Raw genomic sequence first — 15,729 nt, 5'->3', positions numbered from 1 at the left:
TGATGAGTCCAGTTCACCCATGGAGTAAGTAGTTCTCATACTTTATCTGCAGATAAGAAAAAAATTCAGGTTCTCAGGCCTCACCCCCAGAGACTGTGATTTGGTGGATCTGGGGTGTGGCTTGGCAATCTGCATTCTCACAAAATTGCAGGTGATTCTGATGTGGGGACCGGGGGCCTGCACTTTGAGACATGCTGTCTGATCTTAGATCTGTATCCTCCATTGCCTGGGGACACATCCTATGCCTCACTCATCCCTGGACACCCCCCAAGGCTGGCCAGCACCCTGGTAATGTCAGCCGAATGCCTGTTGTCCTGATTTCACAGAAGAGGTTTGTCACCTTGTCCCACTTCACAGTCCAGACCCTGACCCCAGGCAAACTGAACCAGGGCCTGTCATCTCCCTTTGGCTCTTCCTGTGGGAAAGAAAGGGCTGCTGACAAACAGCAGGCATGCTGAGCTGTAAGACAGAGGGGATCCCCCTAGAAACTGAAAATAGCTTGAAGAATTTTTTGACCACAAAACCTTTTTTTTTCCCAGGAGAATGCTCTGAGCTTCTAGCACAAGTTTCAAATAAAGGGGAACCCATGTATACTCTTTAAAATTAAAATGTTTAAAAAATTACACAAACAATACATACATACATGCTATTGTAAAAACTTCAAACAATACAAATATACTTAGAATAAAAAGTTGGAGGCCTGATTCCCATGGCTCCCAGAGGTCACCCTTGCCAACATTTCGATGTCTATTCCTGGAGTCTGCTCTTGACTCTTTTCTGTGTATTTATGTCTATCTGGCTTTATAAATGGGATCATACTATACATATTCTTCTGCAAATTGCTCTTTTTTCGCAAAAGTCAATTTTGTGTTCAGTCTTTTCCTGTGTCTTGCTTGAGGTCTTCTGGAATATTCTATCTCGATCAGTTAGGGTGCTTTGGGCTTTGTTTTCTAGCTAGCTTCTCTCAGGCTCCCAAAATGCCTCGGAAATTCCAGGCATTAACCCACACAGGACAACATCAAGGATAATAAGAAACCATCTTTTCTTGTGTGTCTCTCTTAGGAGCAAACAATTTGTCCCAGAAGCTCCCGTAGGCTTCTCCTCATCTCCCTGGTCACCTGGAAACCGATCACTGAGGAGAAGGGGCTCCTGATGAAAGTGTTAGACAAGCCAAGTTTGCCCCCACGCTGTGGAGAGGATCAGGGTCCCCGAGGAATGGTTACTCCAACCAGGTGGAAATGGGCAGGCAATCGAGAGTCATCTGTGTCTTTTCGGTGACCTAGGTGAGCCCAAGTGGTTAGTGCTGCCAACGAAGCGAAGAAATACGGCAATTGTGGGGATAATGAGGACCAAGGCTTCTTTCCCCGGTGGCCAGTGGGTTTTGAAGGGACACTTGTAGATTAGGGGCCTTGGCAGTAGCTCCCACCTGCCATCTCAGAGATTGTGCTCCTATAGAACAAAGACTGGAAGGTTCTATAGCCAAAAATTTAACAGTGTATATCTGAGTTGGTATGATCATAGATGATTTTTGCTTTATTATTTATGATTTCCTGAATTTTCCAAAATGTCTTCCAGTTACTTTTCTAATTGGAAAAAATTTCATTGAAAAGAGGTGAAGGAAGCCCACAAAAACAGCAGAATATGTAGTGATTAGGAATTTACATTCTAGGTTAGATCAGGATCCATATTTCAAATATAATTGAATGTGCTTCTGGATTCTAACCTTTTCCTGGGCTGAACGTCACCAGGTCGCTCCTGGAGGGCTGTGCTTCGTAGGTGGTGATGGAGAGGCGTCTGTCGTAGGTGTGCTGTTTCCTGGAGGCTCAAGCCTGCCCGCAGTGATCTCATTCAATTTTTCAATTGTCCTTCAAACACATTTTTTTTGAAGCTTTCTAGAAGATCCTTAAATCAGCTTCATTTTTGTGTGTGTGAGGAAGATTATCCCTGAGCTAACATCTGTGCCAATCTTCCTCTATTTTGTATATGGGACACTGCCACAGCATGGCCTGATGAGCTGTGTGTAGGTCCATGCTTGGGATCCAAACCTGTGAACTCTGAGCTGCCGAAGGAGAGTGCGCGAACCTAACCACTAGGCCACTGGGCTGGCCCCTCAGCTTCATTTTTAAAGGTACTCAGATGTCTTCTCCAACCTCCACCCTTCAGCAATGACTTTGATCACATTTCTACAACGTCATCCTTCCATCCCAGGCTCATGCTATGAAGGCAGTGGGTGTCGGAGGCATCCATGACTGAAGTTCACCATCCAAGTGGGCATCTTTGGCCTGTTCACTGCGCTGACTGCAGAGTGAGACCAAAGCTCCCCTTTGACACTGATGTTTTCATTTGCATATGGAAATCTTTTTCTCTTCTTCTCTAAATGCAATGTTATGTCTTCCCAGTGAAAGGAATGGGTGTGTGTGCAACCAGAAGGAAATGGGTGTGTTCTAGGCTGTAAGAGTGCTGAGGTGTTTAAATGCTTATGCTAGAAAGGTGTATGGGCAGTTGGTCTGGTCTCACCGTCAGCTGAGACAGGTAGAACAAGGCAAGGGGAGATCAGGGTGGAGAGGGCAGGCATCTGGAGTGGAGTCCTCCTGTCTGCTGTCTGGTGGTCCGTATCCACATCAACTCAAACCAAGACACTACTATTGCACATCAGCTGACCACCCCTGCATTTGTGGGATGAGCTGTGAAGCCACCATTCAGTAAAGCATATTCCTGTTGCCACTCACCCTGGAGCACATAGAATTCGCTAGGCAAGTAATAGCTTGACAAAAAAATCAGGGCCTGTAGTCTGGAGCTTCTTCCATTGTGATTGTTGATTTGGGACCCACGTTTGAGGTTACATTCGTTTCTCTGTTCACAGGAATTCGTATTCATCCAGGCTTTTATTATCTCTTGCTCTGAAAATCTGCTCTGGAGGAAAACTGTTGACCCCAGTCTCCTGCCCTGTCATTTTCTCTCCATTGTTTGGCATTAAAATCCTGTGCATCTATCTATCTATCTTTATTTTTGATGGTACTCTTTAAAATAACTCATGCTCCTGGTTAAAAAAAAGTCAAATGATACAAAGGTTGTTAAACGTGTCTGTCTTCTTGAGCTCCCTCCTGGACTCCCCAGTGTGAAAACTGTTTCCACCCCAGATCCGAGTCAGGCTGTCCTAAACTGACCCTTCAAAGTTGGCGATGATTTTCCAGTCATTAGAATGTAATGACCAAATTATATTATGTAATATGTAACAACCAAATATGTAACTTAAATATGTAACAACCAAATAAACAGAAACTTAAATTTTCTTTCTTTCTTTCTTTTTTTTTTTTACCAGATGAAGGATGTTTCTTTAGACCTGGGGAGATAGAATTGTAAGACTTGGGCATTGCCACCAACAGGTTACACTCACGGCAAGGAGACTCGACAAGCCGTGAAAGTTAAATAATGCCAAGAGGAAGATGGGGCAAGGTAGCGGGTGATTAGTAACCAAATGAATTTACGCTTGAGGCATAACCGTGTTAGCGGTGTAAGCACCGATGATGGGGAAACGCTGCTCTGTAGTATTTGGGGGGGCCAGAGAAGTTTCACAAAAAGGAAAAGCTGCATTCTCAGTTACATCAAGAAGCAGCGCAGCAAACAGACCCTGGAGTTGAATAGTCTCAGGTTTTGGTCTCAGCTCTGTTCTACAAGCTGGATGATCTTGGGCAAATTCCTTCAGCTCTCTGAGCCTCACTGTCCTCCTCCAAAGAAGGTGAGAGTACTGATAGTATCTAGCTCAGAGAGTAGATGTAAGGATCAAGGTATGTTTGGTGTGGAAGGCGGATCAATAGTTCGTATCTCATTAAAATTAAATAATATAAAAAATGAATGTGGTTAGTTTCCAGGCAAGTCTGATCCTACAATGGAGCAATTAGGTTAGACAACACAGCCAAGTTTTAACCATTATTTTGTCTTTATTTGGTTGTTTGTTTAATTATTTACTTTTCATTTGACCACATATTTACTGAGCACCCACTTTGTGCCAGGTGTTCTGGCGTAGAAGGAACACTGTCCCTACCAGTGATAGTCTCACAGTATCATAGGGGGTAACCAAAAAGCCAAGAGGCAATGACGCCGCAGTGTGACATCTTGCACATGATGATCGGGGCGGGGGCTTCAGAAGCACACGCGTGTTTGGGGTGGTGCTCAGGAAAGGCTTCCCAGGAGAGGTGACATCTAAGCTGAGACCTGGAGAATGAGGAGTTTGTATGAGAAAGAACAATAGCTAACTTTTTTGAGTGTGCTTCTGTCTACTAGATACTGTGCTATGTTTCACACGTGTTTGCTCATCTAGTAGTCACAACGAGACTGTGAGGTGGGTACCATCCTGCCCACTTTACAGATGAGGCAGCTGAGGCTCATAGACATAACGTTAACTTGCCATAGAAAACGTGGCTAGTAAGTGGAGAAGCTGGGGTTGAAACACATCACGTGTTTTGAGTCCATGAGTACCATCTGTCGTGCAAGGCCACCTTATGTTACGTTTATAAAGCAAGAGCAACTCAGATTAGCAGGAAAGGCATTATCCTCAGCTAAGCCATATATAGGAGGCCGAAGGGATAAATGGTTTTCTGATATGTGGGTCCAGGTGAAATAGGAGGTGCAGTGAGCTCTTGGAGAGGAGAGTGATGTGAGTCCAGTGGTTTTTGAGAAAGATGCATCCAGATATGGGTGTCAGGTGGGGAGAAACTGAGGGCAGAAGGCTCAGGAAAGAGAATGTAGCAGCCATCTGGTGTGAACGGATGAAGAGGCACTCATGCTTCCTCCCACTGCAAGGAGGGGAGCCACGTGGCGTTTTTCTCTGTGAATGTGAGGTCCTCGGTACCATTGGACAGAAACCAGGGTGCACTGGGCTTACTTTTAAGCCTGGAACATGAAGGGCTGGTTAAGAGGGAGCAAGCAAAGGGTCAGAAAGACCAAGCAAACATGCTCAGTGCTTGGGGCCATAACACAGGCCAAGTGTAGACAAACTAGCAATAATCCAGCTATTACTCTCCATTTCTGTTGTCCAGCTGGATAATCAAAGTTCTTTTGGGTACAAATTCTTTTGGGTTCCAATCATGAGTTGAGCCAGGAACACCAGTGAATCTGGGAATTGATTGCCCACATACAGCTTTTTACAGTGATCCATGTGTCCTAAAATGAACGAGTCATTTGGACCCATCGGTTTCTGAGGCAGAAACTTCCTCCAAGGAAGATAGGTGGGCCCCAATGGGGAGTCCTTGAACACTGTCTTCATAATAGCAGCTAACTCTTATTTAGGATGCTCATTTCTTGCCAGATACCAATTAGGAGCTTGACAGTTAGTCCTCACAACACACTTTTACAGGCAGTGACACTGGGAGTAGAGACAGAATGAGTAACTTGCCCAATGTCTGCCAGCAAGGGGGTGGTGGAGCTGGGATTCATGATCTGAAACAGTGCCCTGGACCACCTCTGCCCACCGCCAGTGATACAGTTGGCCCCCGTTTCTATCTGAAGGGCTGTTTGCCAGAAGAACCTTCTGCGTGCTCTATGCTTTGGGTTTGACAGGGCCACAGTCAAAATACTGGCGTTTGTTATGTCATAGTTATTTATTGATGACTATTAAGTACCAGGCTCTTTGCTAAGTTCTGTGGATACAGCTGTGAGCAGAACAGACAGAGACTCCGCCCCCATGGCGGTAAATACGTTTGTGCAGAGGACAAAATCCTATGGAGGAAGTGAACGGGGGTGAGACACCACAACAGGGAAACCTCGCAACAATAGGTCAGGGGAGGCCTTTCGGATGAGGTGGCATTTAATGTGGGACCTGAAAGTGAACCAGGACGAGAACAAGCAAGAAGTCCCCAGGATGGGAAAGGCTTGGTGCATTTGAGGAACTGAAAGGAGGCCGGTGCAAGTAGAACGCAGAGGACAGAGGGGAGAGGAGCCCAGGGAGGCTGAGACAGGCGCGGGGCTGGGAACTGTGGTTAGAAAGGCTGTGTGTGGTGGGCACCTTCAGCACGGAAAGGTGAAGAGTCACCGAGCTGAAGTAGCCACAACACACAAACCAAGACCCGAGTATGCTTTGTAATAAGATCAGGGACAAATGAGGTCCCTGGGAGCCAAAAACATTACTGATGAGACCAGAGGTTTCTAAACCATGGCAGTTTACTGAGCCCTGAGGGTTTTTCATGGTGCCCCTAGGCCAAAAGAAATATGTAATTCTTCCATTTATTAAGTAGTTAGGTCCAAACAACTTAATAAGTTTTTTGCCCTAACAACTTTTTAATAGGTGTTTGAAAAAATGATACACATAAATTGAAAGAAAAAATAATATTTTTATTGCATTCTTAAATCACCCAGTTACTAAGGAGAGGTGTGCACCTGTTGGGTACCATACAGCTCCTCAAACTTTGGAATCGGATTGGACATGGCTGCCTTCATTTCCTGTTCCACAGATTTCCTTAATGTACTTGCTTTTTATCACAGTAACTCCTGAAAACATGGCTTCTCAAAGACCTGGCATCATTGAAAGTTTTGTGGCATGATCTAATGTTGGCACTGTGAACAACCCTGAGTTGGTGCGGAGTTCAGCAGATGTTGAGCATCCTGTGTTTCCCTTAGGGAATTAAAAATATCTCACAACACTTCTGTAGCTTTACATGGTATCCTGGGGTACTTGGTATGCAGTTTGGGGACCACAGAAGTAGACATATTACCTTCAGACTCTGGAACCAAGATATATCTTTGCTAAGTCCTTTCTCAAAGCCATATTTGAGTACATAGTAAAACTGTATCCTATTTGCCCATAAATCAATACGAGTGGTCCCAGAGAGCCAAGCCAGCCTTCCTACTTTGGATAGAGGAGAGGAAGAAAAGGGTAAGAAATGTGTACAGAGCTTCAGCAATAGCATGAAAGCAGGGTGCTGTTGAACAAAGAGGAAGTGAGTATGCGATGTGCAATAGTGATTTTGGGGCCCTTGATGAAGAAATGAATGCTGAGATTCTGAAGGGTTGGTTATTGTCAGAACCTGCAGTTAAGCTGACTAAGCCTTGGGGCGTTGCTCCCTGTATTCAGGCACATCCTGCCAGAAGGAATTAAAGAATGGAAGAGCTCAAACGCAGAGAAGGAATTCAACACCCAGCTTCACCAGCACATTCCTTTGGTTGTTTTCATCTGTTTCCTTAGCTGGATGCCAGCTTCTTTCACTTCTTAGTGAGTGAGTGAAAGTGTGAGGATTAGTGAGCAGATAAGCAGACCTGTCTTTGGAATGCCCCAGAACCTTGATGCAATGTAAATACCATATTGCCTCCAAGAACGATAGTCAGTAGAACCAGTTGACTCGAAGGCAGTTTAACTTTCTTTTTCTGCACAATATCATGTATGCAAAATTTCCAGGCTGATTGAGACACTGATGAAACCAGTTTCCACGGCAACTGGGAGGTATCCTTACATCATCCTTGTGATGGCTTGACCCAGGAACTCAGCCAGAGAACCCACAATATCACTCAGAGGTAGGATGTGTCCTCATCGGTCAACACTTCAGGCATGAAAAAATACACTCTGAATGAGGAAGAGCTCTTAGGTTGGCTTGCGCTGTCTCCCTCTAGTCTGTAGAAGATCAGAGAGAGATACTTCCTTGGGGGAAATCCTAGCCTCGGAAATTTTGCACTTGTCATCACATTGAACGGTCCAAGGTCTCTTGGCAAGGTGTAGTCATCTGAGTTCCCTCCTGGATCCCCTGACTTTTGCCGTGTTATGCCCCATTGAGAGTGGTTCCAGTGATTAATATATGCGGAAAAAGCATGGTCCTATTGGGGACTGGGAGTAGGGAGCGGAAACAATGATATATCCTTTCAAACTTGGATAACTTGAACTGGAGCCCCCTATCTTCACTACATCTTACATTTAAAGTAAACTCATGCCTCCTTTTGAGATAGAATGTTGGGCATACTTAAATGGAATAGTCCTCAAGAGCCCAGGTGCTTAAAGACCAACAGTACCACTTATTGTTTATATGGCATTGGGAAAGGTAGTCAGTCTTTCTCTGCTGCAATTTCCTCGTGTTAAAATGGGCATGACTTTTTCTAGTACCCACCCCAAAGGGCTGTTGCACATAGAAGACTCGTATGTTCTGTGAACAGAACCTGGCTTACAACAGACACTCAGTGTGTGCTAAGTTGTTTTCATTATTTTGAGACTCCTATCTTCTAGGATTATATAAATGGATTGTAAGTTTCTTTGACTCAAGATACCTACTTTTTCTTCCTCTTCTAAGTCTTCCAGTCTTTAGAATAATATCAGGCACAAAATTGATGCTGTTGATTAATACATTTAAAAAATATTGCCCAGTGGATACTCACTTCTGGAAGCTCCAAGAGCTCCCAGGGCACTTAGTCATAAAACTAACACACTGAGATAGTCTTCAATTATGGCTTCAGATGCTCATATCTCATTTTCTTCTATATCCACTTGGAATTATTGTATTTGAACTGAATATGTCTTTATTTAGATTCTCTCTTTGTTCCATTGGAACTTTTTAGAGCTAAGGCTTAAAGCAAAGGCCCCTTAATATGCTAAACTTGCAAGGATGACAAAATATGGGGCTTTTAGGAACAAGTTAGGAAAGGGAAAAAAGTGAAGTGTGGCATGTGTATGATTCTGGATGGCAGTGGGGACATCAAAATACTAGGACGGTCATGTTCCGTGCATTCAAATTCAATTTTTTAGAATTAAGACTTTATTTTTTAGCAGTTTAAGCTTCCCAGCAAAATTGAGGGCAAGGTACAGAGATTTCCTGTATACCCCCTGCCCCGACACATGCACAGCCTCCCCCATGATCAAGAACCCCCATCAGAGTGGCACATTTGTTACAACTGATGAGCTGACATTGACACATCATAAGCACCCAAAGTCCATAATTTACTTTAGGGTTCCCTCTTGGTGTTGTACATTCTGTGGTTTTGGACAAATGTATAACGACATGCATCCATCATTGTGGCATCATACAGAGTCTTTTCACTGCCCTAAAAATCCTCTGTGCTCTGCCTTCTGTGCATTCCTTTCCTTTCCCCCCAGCTCCTGGCACTGATTTTTTTACTTTCTCCATAGTTTTGCCTTTCCCAGAATGTCATATAATTGGAATCACACAGTTTGGAGGCTTTTCATATTGACTTCTTTCACTTAGTCACATGCATTTAAGTTTCCTTCATGTCTTTTTATGGCTTGATAGCTCATTTCTTTTTAGTGCTGAATAATATTCCATTGTCTGGATATACGGCAGTTTATTTAGCCATTCCCCTACTAAAAAACATCTCGGTTGCTTCCAAGTTTTGGCAATTATGAATAAAGCTGCTTTAAACATCCATGTGCAGGTTTTTGTGTGGACGTAGTTTTCAACTCTTTTGGGTAAACACCAAGGAGCATGATTACTGTTGTATGGTAAGAGTATGTTTAGTTTTGTAAGAAACTCTCAAACTGTCTTCCAAAGTGGCTGTACCTCAAATTCAATTTTAAAAACAATTTTGTAATCACTACAACAAACATGCCTGTGGGTTGAACTTGACCGTACTGACTGATCACCGCCTCTGGAGAGGGTGCGTAAAGCTTGCCAAGGTAGAATAGAGCTCAGAATCCAATACGAAGAAGCCTAGTGAGTACGACTTCTCTTGGTATCTCCTTGGTCCACATGACAAGTATGATGAATGAACAGTGATCTCCTCTTCGAAGTGCTCAGGGCAAAAGAGCTTTCAAGGCAATGCAGACACCAAACACATCCAGGAAGCCAGAGATCCTCTCCAAGGAAACAGCAAAACAGGTGCATTCATTTATTTATCCATCCATTCATCCATCACGCTTTTATCGAATGCCTACTGTATTGTTTGGTTTAGAGAGAATCCCTCTTCATAAGGAGTTTACAGGTTAGCAGGGGAAATAAGCCAAGTGCTCAGACGGCAATTAAACAGAACAGGATGAGAGAAGTGCTCAAACCCCGAGTGAAGTGCTTGGGGAGCTTCAGGGACAGAGCGACCGCGCCCACCTGGGAGAATGAAGGCCGATTAGACGAAGGAGGAGGCAATCACAGCAGATTTGACGGAAGGGGCTATATTGTGATGAGAAGCAGAGGGACAGTTGGGGACAATGCGGTAAGAAAATGCAGGGGCCCAGTGTCCAGGAGAAGCCAACTAGTTAATAAACTCCCCTGGAGTTTATTGTCCACCGAAGGAAAAGTGGAGAATAAAGCTGGGAAGATGACAGCAGACAGGTACACAAATAATTGACAAGAACAGTTGAGCACTATGAGCAAAGCCCAGTTAAGACCATAGAGAAGGAAAATTCTTGCTCTTCACTGAATGTGGACTGTTTACCCCAAACTCTCTGTGCCTTGGTTTCCTCATCTGTAAAATGAGGATAATACCACCATGGTATTATTTACTTCTTGTTATGTTGTTACAAGAAGCAATACTACTTACTGAGCATAAACCGTGTGTCAAATACTATGCCACGTGCTTTACGCGCATTATTATTTTATCCTTACAACAAACTTATGAGGAAGGTGTGTTCTAATCCTCATTGATGTCTGAGGAAAATGAGGCACAGAGAGAAGCAGTAACTTGACCGATGTCATGGAGACAGAAAATGGCAGGGCAGGAGAAGGAGACACTGTCTGGGTTGAGTTCATGCATGTGAGCGCTTAGCTTAGTGCCTGCCCATAGCAAGCACTTGATAAATGCTAGCTATTAATATTAGCTATATTATTATTAATTCTATTACCATTATTATTTGGCTGGAGGAATCACCTTAGGTTTCACGGAGGAGGTGCCATCTGCAATCAGTCTTGAGGGTGGGGAGGATTTGCACAGGTGGGGATAGGGCAGAAGGACATTTGAGATTGTGGGCACAGCAGGAGCTGTGCAGGTTTGGGATGGAGAATAGGGAGGAGACCTCAAGGCTGGATCTTAGGCTCAAGGGAAACAGGAGAGAAGTATTCAGCTGACAAGACAATGAAATGGCCTGGCTGTCTGGAGGTAGACAGTGTGTCAGCATTTGAGGTTTTAAACATAGGAAGTGGAGAGATCAGAGCTTTGCTTATCTTTCTGTTTAGTGAGCCAGACTGCCTGCTCTGGAGGCCGTGCTCTCCTCTGGGGGAGCTCTTCAGACATGAGTCTACGCCAGCAGGTACCCAGTTCTGGTGGTGATGTCCCAGGCCAGAAAAGAAAACAGTGTTTTGGCGATCTGGAGTCTCCATCGAAAGTCCAGCTTTCATTCTAGACTCAACCCCCCCCCCCCCACCCCCCGTCCCCGATCAGGAGAGGCTGTCTTTGGGTGTGTGTTCAGAGATGAGGGAAGAAAGAGAAACCGAATAGCAGAAGCCGCTCTCCAGTCATGCGGCTCTCTGCACCAGCTCCCCTGGTTCTCCCTTCCCTGGGGATACTTCCTTTTAAAATCCAAAAGGGCACAGCTGACTTAAACCATCTCCAGGCCAGACATTCCTGGGTGAAAATGAGGGGCTTCTCGAGAGGAAATGAAAGGAGACAGAGATGTGGTTTTGCCTGAAGATTTTCTAATGTGATCCACTGGCCAGATTCATTTTGAAATAGAAAGATGGACCTGAAAGTATGATGTAAGTGCAGGCGTTTGGAGCCCCTGCTGGAGAGCACACAGAGCTGAGTAGAGATTCTCCAGAAGTACCCTGATGGAGTCTGGCTGGGAAGTGGGCTCTCGGTGTGGAAAGGGCACAGAAATAGAAACCAGGCCATTTGGGGTCTTCTGGTCCAGTGTGTTCCAAAGGGCAAGTGCAACGTGAGGTGGTTTTAGACTGCAAAGGAGCAGCTCATTAAATAATTCCGAGTTGCAAATGAGAACCGTTCTCCATGTTAAGTATTTTTGAGTTCTTCTGATGGCATCAGGGAGAAAGCCTCAGTGTGGGGCCAGTGTATCTTTACCACCTTCCCATCACTTATTGGTCTCTCTTTTTAACAGAGAGCAGGCCTCAGGTGCAGAGACTCTAGCAGGCAAGGGAATAGGTCCCAGGGATTCTCATCCTTGGCTCACACTGCTATTTCTTGGGGAGAACTTTAAGAAATGACCTATGGGTCAGCCCCAGTGGCCTAGTGGTTAAGGTCAGCACGCTCTGCTTCAATGGCCTGGGTTTGTTTCCTGGGCACAGACCTATGCCGCTCTGTTAGTGGCCACACTGTGCTGGCATCCCACATACTAAAAAATAGAGAAAGATTGGCATGGCTGTTAGCTCAGGCCAAATCTTCCTCAGCAAAACAACAACAAACAAACCATACACCACATAAAAGAAATGACTGATGCCTGGTCTCATCCCTCCCCCAAGGAATTCTGATTTAATGGGTCTGGGGTATGTCCTGAGCTTTGAGACTTTTCAAAACTCTCCAGGTGGGGCCAGCATGGTGGTGTAGTGGATGAGTTCACACCACTTTCGCAGCCTGGCGTTCGCCAGTTTGGGTCCTAGTATGGACCTATGCACCACTTATCAAGCCATGCTGTGGCTGGCATCCCACATTTAAAGTGGAGGAAGATGGGCACGGTTGTTAGCTCAGGGCCAGTCTTCCTCAGCAAAAAGACGAGGATTGACAGCAGACGTTAGCTTAGGGCTAATCTTCCTCAAAAAAACCCAAAACAAACAAACAAACAAAAAACCCCAAGTCTCCAGGTAACAGTTTCTAACAAGATTTGTTTTATAGTGTATATATTAATCTATTTATGATGATTGATATTGGTTCTCTATTTGAGGCAATGAAGCAAAATTTCCTTTCAATATCAATTGATTTAAGTAAAAATAACAAGTGCCCATTAAAAAAAAAAAATGGAACAGTGCAGGTTGATATTTGGCAAAACCAAAATACGCATTGGGTGAACTCTGGGCAACTCTCTTCAGCTCCTTGCTTGGCTCTGCAATTTCTCACTTCTTGTAGATTCAGCCTCCTCAACAGTAAAATGGGAATAATTACCCCAGGTCACCTTTGTCTCAGTGGATTCACCCTGAGAATGAAACGATTGAGCTTTGTTAAGTTTGATTTGCTAAACAAATATAAGGAAGGAAATAAAAAGGAGGTGATCTGTGCTGTAGGAAGGGCTAGTTGGCAGATGTACACAGAACTAGATTTGGGGCATCTTAGGCCAGATGGTAAGGAACTACTGATTTCCAGGAACCATCTTCTCTCCCTTCTCCCAGGGTGACCCACCGGTCTCCATTCAAGGGGTCATAACCTCCAGTAAGGATTGATTTACTCCAGTGACAGTAAACTAAAGAACAACTCAAAGTGCCCCAATGCCTCTAAGTTTGTCTGTTGGAGCAGGAGCCGGACATCCTATATTCCCGCCTCTCAGTCGAGATCTCCTGCTTGGACGGCGCAGTGCACGGATCGGGCGCTGGCCCGGGTCTCTGCAGACTGAACTGTAGTCCTGGTTCTGCTCTTACCAGCTGAGTGTCCTCTTCCACGGGCTCCAGTGTCTTCACCAAGAAAGTGAGGGGTTGGGGCTGGCCCCGTGGCCGAGTGGTTAAGTTCGCGCACTCCGCTGCAGGCGGCCCAGTGTTTCGTTGTTTTGATTCCTGGGCGCGGACACGGCACTGCTCATCAAACCACGCTGAGGCGGCGTCCCACATGCCACAACTAGAAGGACCCACAACTAAGAATGTACAACTATGTACCGGGGGACTTTGGGGAGAATAAGGAAAAAAAATAAAATCTTTAAAAAAGAAAAAGAAAGTGAAGGGTTTGGACCAGTTTAAGATCATGTCCAAACTCAAATGCCCTCAGCACCAAGAAGGTGACCCAAATGTGAGGCTCTGCCAAGGGAATCAGGAGTGGTCGAGCTTGTGGCCAAGTGCAGAGCATAGTCCCACAATGAGGATGTTCAGATCCGACTTCTGAAAACCATGGTGTGGTCTAAACAGCAATTCTGCAAGGCAACAATTGGTGATTCTTGGGTGTGGTCGTTTCTAAGATCCCTTTCGGTTCTAAAAATAATTTTTTAATAGTAAAATAAATTTAAAGTTTCGCTAGAGGTTTTTGATATGACTGCTGTACTGAATAATACCCAGGGGTTTCCCTTATAATAAGAGCTAGCATTTATAATAAGAGCTAACATTCATATGCGAATTTCTTTAAAACCATGATCTCATTTAATCCTTGCCACAGCCCTGTGGGTCAGTACTATTCTAACTGCCTCATAACAAATGAGGAAACTGAAGCTCAGAGAATTTGTCTCTTGTGTGAAATCTCTACAGCAGCCCTATCCAATAGAAGTATAATGTGAGCCACGTATGTTATTTTGAATTTTCAAGTACTAGTCATGTCAAAAAAAAGTGAAAAAGAACAGGTGAAATTAACTTTAAGAATATATTTTATAAACCGAAAACGTTATCATCTCAAAATGTAATCAATGTAAAAATCGAGACACTGGGGCTGGCCCCGTGGCCGAGTGGTTAAGTTCTCGCACTCCGCTGCAGGCGGCCCAGTGTTTCGTTGGTTCGAATCCTGGGCACAGACATGGCACCGCTCATCAAACCACGCTGAGGCAGCGTCCCACATGCCACAACTAGAAGGACCCACAACGAAGAATATACAACTATGTACCAGGGGGCTTTGGGGAGAAAAAGGAAAAAATAAAATCTTTAAAAAAATAAATCGAGACACCTTACATTCTTCTTTTGTACTGTCTTTGACATCTGATTTTTTGCTTTTTGGAAGAACAGCTTTATTGAGCTTTAATTCACATACCATACAAGTCTGTCATTGACAGTGTACAGTTCAATGGTTTTTAGTAATTCACACATAGTAATTCACATATGTGCAATCATAGCCATCATCTCCACAATTTTAGAACCCTTTCATCACCTCGGGATGAAACCCCATATCCTTTAGCTGGCAGTCTTTAGCCACCCAGTCACCATCCTCACCCTAAGCAACCACTGACCTACTTTCTGTCTCTGTAGATTTCCCTATTCTGGGCATTTCATATAGATGGAATCAAACAATATGTGGTCTTCTGTGACTGGCTGGCTTGTTTTACTCAGCATGTTTTCAAGCTTCATCCCTATTGTAGCATGTATCATTATTTTATCCCTTTTTATGAACAAATAATATTCTATTGTATGGCTGTATCACATTTTGTCTATCCATTTTTCTGTTGTTGAATATTTGAGTTGTTTCCATCTTTTGGCTACTATGAATAATCCTGCTATGACGTTTGTGTACAAGCTTCTGTGTGGACATATGCTTTAATTTCTCTGGGGTAGTTACCTAGGATTAGAATGGCTGGGTCACATGGTAACCCTATGCTTAATCATTTGAGGAACTGCCAGACAGTTTTCCAAAGTGGCTGCTCCATTTTACATTCCCATCAGGAGTGTATGAGCATTCCCATTTCTCTACATCCTTGCCAACATTTGTTGTTGCCTGACTTTCTGATTCTAGCCATCTTAGTGTGTGTGACGCCGTATCTCATTGTGGTTTTGATCTGCATTTCCCTGATGACTAATGATGTGGAGTGTCTTTTCATGTGTTATTGGCCATTTGATATCTTTCTTGGAGAAACGTCTTTTCAGTCCTTTGCCTATTTTTTGAATTGGGTTGTTTGTCTTTCTGTTATCTAACTGTAAGAATTCTTTATGTATTCTAGATACAAGTCCCTTATCAGACATGCGATTTGCCAATATTTTTCCCCATTCTGTGGTTGTCTTTTCACTTGCTTGATAGTGTCCT

Source organism: Equus przewalskii, chromosome 13 (genome assembly GCF_037783145.1).
Source record: "Equus przewalskii isolate Varuska chromosome 13, EquPr2, whole genome shotgun sequence".
NCBI classification, from domain to species: Eukaryota; Metazoa; Chordata; class Mammalia; order Perissodactyla; family Equidae; genus Equus; species Equus przewalskii.
This window is presented reverse-complemented; position numbering follows the sequence as displayed.